The following is a 6,249-nucleotide window of genomic DNA, read 5'->3' on the forward strand; positions in this document are numbered from 1 at the left end:
AAGGTCGTAGGTTTCCATCAAATCTTTGTTTCTTTAGAAAAAAAATTCCTCAAAGTCTTTCAACTCCTAATTTACCATGACATAGGTCTAAAATTGTTAGGCCAATTTTGACAGACTACCTCCACCCATATTTCAGATCATGTTCATGAATGACAGTGTAACAACCCTGGTAAAAATTCCATGTAATAAAAGTTAATAAAATGAAAACTAATAACCACGGTTGATGGGAAACTTATTCCAAGTTGAATGTTTGGAAAAATCCTAGTGATGAGGATCACTTGTGATTGTTTAATGGCTAAAGAAATTGGCAAAGGCGATGGCTAAGTATTTGGAAAGGAAAAATGGAATTTTGGCATAATTATTTATGAAAATAATGGAAATTAGGAGAAAAATGAGGTCTGAGGGCACAAGTTGCATGTGAGGAGGAAAATGAAGGAAAATAATGGAAAATGAAGAAAATATAGGCCTCATTTATAAAAAGGTTTCTGAGGATCGAATAGTAACCTTTTGTTAGTTCAGTTTTGGAGCTCTCTCATTATTCTCTCTCCCTCTCATACTATTGGAGACTATTGATGGTGTTGGAGCTGCCAACATGTCGAGGGGATCTTCCCAATAAGAATTCCCAAATTGACCTCAGACCGTTTGGAGTAGGAGTCCCAACAGTGGGTGGTAATAGTGCCTTAACTGCAATAGTGCGAATATATACATATGATGAATCTGGTTCGGAGCAAGTGTGTGACCTTGAATCGATTCAAGTGAGATGCATGGGGGTTCTAACACATGGAAGGGAAAAAGAAGTCTGCCCCTTAGAAACTTGTAATAGTACGTAGCTTGAAAGGAACACACGATCATAATGACATCACGAGCTAGAAGTGGAATAATCCACAAACCAAAGTGACGCGTTAATACATCAACATACATTCAACAAGATTCATACAATTGAATACAAAATAGTTCATAAGAAAATGCATAAGTTAAATGATCCAGGTGGATATTGGTGGCCACTTGCCAAGTCCACTTGGACCCCCACCATTGTTTCTTTCAACTTTTCAGTGTCCTTAATTGTAGGACAGTTTACTATTTTTAGCAATTTTTCGGGTCTTGAAAAACTTGATGCTTTTGGGTCACGTACTAATGCCAAGCTTGGCACTGCATGATAGTGTCCCCAAACTGCTTAATGGTGCCTTGCTGAAAGTAGACTCTTTCCTTCATGTTATCCAGTTATATAGTATTGGAACCTATATCGAACTTATTGTGAAGCATCTGTAGCATGGTGTTGACCATGACAGGATAACCAATGTACTTTTGCATGTTATGGACGCTCTGCTCCAAGTCATCCCTAGTGACCTGTCACCTTATCTACTCCATGTACCTGCCAATCTCTAGTCGGACTTGGTTCTTGTGCTTGGGTTCGGTGAGGGAATCTCTTAATGAGATTGTGTGTGTTCTCACCATGACATCAAAACCAGTTTACAACCGTTGATATGAAGCATGTATGTTGCTGACGAACAGGGCGATCTACTCATAGTTTTGGATCAACATCTGGACCTTTGCCTTGTCTAGCTCTGCATGTGGCTTCCTCATCTTCAACAAGTGAAGTGGCGCCCCTTTGTACTACATTGTAACTATTTCATGTGTGCAATAACAACAAGTATGTCCTTGAGAGTATGAACAAACTCTTTCCTCCGTTGTAAGCCATGCACATGGATAACTGCTTTATGAAAGGTGAAAAATCCATCATAGAGCTTCTGCATCATACCCTCAAGTGTCGATACTTTAGCAACTATCGCTTTCCTCATCTCTTTCATTCTGGAAACTATGTTCTACTTTCGAGATTATTCTGCCTCTGGCCTGGCTTCCTGTAAGTTCTTTTCCGTTCGTTCATTCTTGGCCAACAAGTACGTGACATTAGAGCTTGTTGATCTGGTATAGGCCAAGGTGGCTTTGGCAAGGGTGGTTGAATTATTCCTGGTGTCTAGCACTATCACCCTTTCCTTTATGAATGCAGGTGATGTGTGATCATATAGAAGGTGCTTCCTTTACGCTTGTACAATCTTCTTCTGGAACTCATCGAATGACAGATTGTACACATCCATTACTAGATCATCATCAAGGAGGAAAACATCTCCTTATTCGCTCGGGATTGGTTTTGACACTAGAGGTGGAAAATATTGAGAGGTGACCTTGGGTGCTCTCGACATGAGGTCAATGTCTTCATTCTATGGCTCCTGCTCTAACTCCATGTCCGTCTGCTGAATCAACTACTCAATCTACTAATCCATTTCCTGATCCTGCATATGTTCATTGTCCACCTTACCTTCTAGTTGTTGTGACTCCTCAACCTGTATGGGCATTGTCTACTCTGTCATTGCGCCTTGCCTTTCTTCTTCATCTTTTTTATGCTTTATTTTTCTTTCTCTTCTTCTCAGCTCTCATTCCTCCTTCAACTTCTTCTCCATCTCCTGCAACTTTAGTTCTGCTACTTGGAAAATCTTCCCTTTCTCTTCCTTTGCTCTCCTATCTATGTCCTCTACTTCGAATGCCAAAGCTCTCTACATGAATATTGAATAAAATTTTATTCTAGAGCTTTGATCTTGATGTGTTATGTGAGCAAATTCCTCTTTTCGTGATCTTGTATTGAATTACTACCTTCTTCTACTGCTTTTGTACTTGATGCCATGTTACTGTCGACTCCTTTTCTATGGATAGTTGAGTGTCTGCATATATTAGCATGTTAACTGGCACTTTCTCAACTACTCCCCTAGTACTACTTCCAGTGGTATTTGTTGAAGAATCTCTCTTTGGTACCATGGTGCAATTACTGCTAGAGGGAAGTGCTTCATGAGTGTGGTACCTGTGGGATAGAAAGGACACTCATGGCAAGCAAGCATTGAAGTTTACAAATATAACTTCAGAAATTGATCAAGCAACAATTAGGGCATTTGATGAGAGGGATTACATAATTTTTACCAACAAGGGTGACTGGCTGACTGTGGGAACTACGCATTGCATAGTCCCAGTAGTTAGTGTGGAATCTTTATGACTAGAACTACGCAATGCGTAGTTCAATATAGGTTAGGGCCTGGGAGAGACTGCACATTGCACAGTCTTAGTGACCAAGCTAGGAGACTGGCTCTTACAACTGTGCAGTGCATAGTTGGAGCTAAACTAGGACAACCTCTGCGTAATTCCAGAAGCCAATGAAGAGGCCTTGAGTTGCCAAATTGCATTGTGCATGCAAGTGAATGTGAGATCTGGGTAAGGGGAGACCAGATTTCTCTAAGGGGGGTGTGCAATCAAGAATATCATAAGGATGGTGTGATGCTGAGTGCAGATATGATTGAGTAATGATGCATGTAAGTAAAACAAGTGCAAGAATCAATCAAATAGAAGGAGAATGAAGCATGTAGAGAGAGTTTCCGCAATGATGACCGTTAGTGAAAAACAAGCTAATGCATGCAACACTTAGGAAAGGCATTGAAAAATTTGAAACAACACTTCTACAAGCTAAAATGAGTTAAAATGCCTGAATTCACTCAAAAAAATAAGTGAAAAAACACCCTCACAAGCTAAACAAGAAAAAGCGACAAAAAAGGCAGAAAAAGACGGTATAAGAAAAACTCACCCGGAAAAGTGAAAACGATGCTTTGAAGGTTCCTTGATATCCTGAGGCATACTAGATCTTGATGATAGAGTGTAAAAATGAGCTCTAAAAGAATCTATGCACAGAATTGACCAAATTAGAGTTTATGTGGTGCATTCCTAAGATCAAGGAAAAAAGCAACACTTGGTGGGATCTTCTAAAGATAACAATGTGCCACCTTCAGACTGTTAAAAATAGATTCCTATTTCCTAGGGTTACTTTTCTCTTTTCTAGGAAAAGCTTTCATGCATTTCCCAAAAGCTGCCATGCATTTCTCAGAGATATTGCACAGTTCTAGGAAGGACTATGTAACTCTTTGACTTATGCATTGAGCAACTTATGAGAAGAAATACTTCTGCATAATTTATGGGGTGAGTGGCTCAGGCTTCCTCTCATGCTTTTCCTAGTTTCCTAGCTGAAGGTAGGTCACCAGCTGGATCTACGTAATTCTGTTGTTGAAGGCTCACTTGTTGGATTGTATTGCGCAATTCCTAAGAGCAAGGCTTGTTGCCCTTAAGGATTGCACAATTCACTAAGGCAAGCCTAGGACTAGGTTGTAACCAAGTCAAGAGATCAACTTGTGGTTAGGCAAGAAAGAAAGTAAGAAAACATAAGCCATAAATAAAAACATAAAGCTCAATGAAAGCACAAGTACCTGGGACAGTGCAAGATAAGCTATTGTGATTTAGGAGGGAGGCTCCAAAACGAATCCTGGGAAAAATTTTGGAGAGTGGTTGTAGCCATTACAACATTAGCGACAAACTGATAGAACTATAGCTCTCTCTATGGACCTTGTCTCATGTAAAGTGAGTCTAACTCTTCTGGAATTATTGTTTGATTCTTTGATTGTCATGGCTTCTTCACTAGCTTGAGTTAAAAGTGTAGTCCCTACCATTCTCTTTTATCAGCATCACACATAGCAAGCCAATTCAACTAAGTTGTTTCGATTGGGGATGAGGGGCATTTTGATGCACAAGTAATATAGACTGTCAGAGTTTTAGTTTCATCTATAGTGTTGCGCTATCATTAGGCCTAAATAGTAACCTGGAGGACTCACTTTAGGAACACAAGAATTTCTCTACTACCAACGAGCCTGGACAGTACCCCGGTGGAGTTTATTCTTCACCTCCCTGCACAGGAAGCCTTTCTCTTTTTTTTTCTTTAATTTTCTTTTTCATTTTTTTCATTTTTCAAAGAAATGTGCATAGGAACTTATTTATTTCATGAGGCGGAAGATTGACCAGGACTTATTGAGGGAAGAAGAGGTTGTCCCTTCATAGAAGGATGTTTAAATACACCTCTAACATACTTGTTAAGGTTTCCCGCCTTCACCTTAAGTTACTTGACTAAGCTAATAAGGGTTAACTGAATATAGAAAACCGATTAGACTAGGTGGTACTAGTTAAAGTGCAAGCGTCGTGGTTTCACCAAGACTCACTATGAAAGGAATGTATTTTACATGAAGGTATCATCTACTGAAGAACACAAGATATTCATAAAGGGAGGGGATACATAGATAACCAAATGTTGATAGTTGTACAAGTCATCTTGTATTTCGAACTTCTTGTCCAAAAAGACAAACACACTTTCATGGGAAACTAATCTTGCATGTGCATAAACAAACAAACAAACAAGGAAAGAAATCAACGAAAGTGAAATTAGGTAAGAAAACAAACAAGAAAGAAAATACTACTCCTACTCCTAAGCTAAGTAGTGCATGGGCCTCCTCACGTGAAGTGATTTTTCCAATCTTGCCATCGGTGCATTGGTTGGCCCATGTAAGTGATGGCATGACTAAGAAGAAATATATTTAGGAAAACCAACATGCAAGAGAGATAAAGCGATGAAAACCAACACACTTGAATTTTGAATGCATCCACAGAAAAGAAAAGCTTAAAATAACATGAAAGGTACTTTTCAGATGTATCATGTTGTTGTATCACATTGCGCATAGAAAAAAAACATGTACACTCTTTCGAATGCGACAAATGAGAAAACATGAAGAGAGATGAAAAATTCCATTTCACAATAGTTCTTGCTACGTATGACTCCTCCAATGCATGAGCGATAGGATCGTGTGATTTTGGTGGAGGATGTGAAATTTTTAAACTATATTGATCTTCAATGTGAACAAGAGAGTGATGAGGAGCTTTGGGAGATTCATCAGATTTCTGATCGGGAGTGGAACTGACCTCAAGACTACAAGAACCTGACATAATCATCAGCTTGGGCTAAAATGTTTGGGCAACTTGAGGGGTTTCCACTTCATCAAAAGATGGATCGTCAAAAACTAGTGGCTTACAAAGATCAGTAGAAGGTGAATCAGAATCATGATCAGATGAATGAGTGAAGAGATCATGAGAATCATGATAAGAAAATTCAATATGTACATCGACATCCTCATGATGTAATGAATCATACAAAGGGGGTGATGAAAAGCAAAAAAAATTACCATCTGAGTTTCGACAAATTAAAGATGAGAGGTCAATTGGATTCAGAAAGAAATATTTGTCCTCTCTGCAATCAAATGATGGAATGACATCTTGTGTGTTCTATGAATGGTAAGAATTAGGGACATTTGAGATGAATTTTCACAATAATAATTA

This window comes from Pinus tabuliformis, chromosome 3_1 (assembly GCF_031772625.1).
Source record: "Pinus tabuliformis cultivar Carrire ecotype Pingquan chromosome 3_1, CPIR1, whole genome shotgun sequence".
NCBI classification, from domain to species: domain Eukaryota; kingdom Viridiplantae; phylum Streptophyta; class Pinopsida; order Pinales; family Pinaceae; genus Pinus; species Pinus tabuliformis.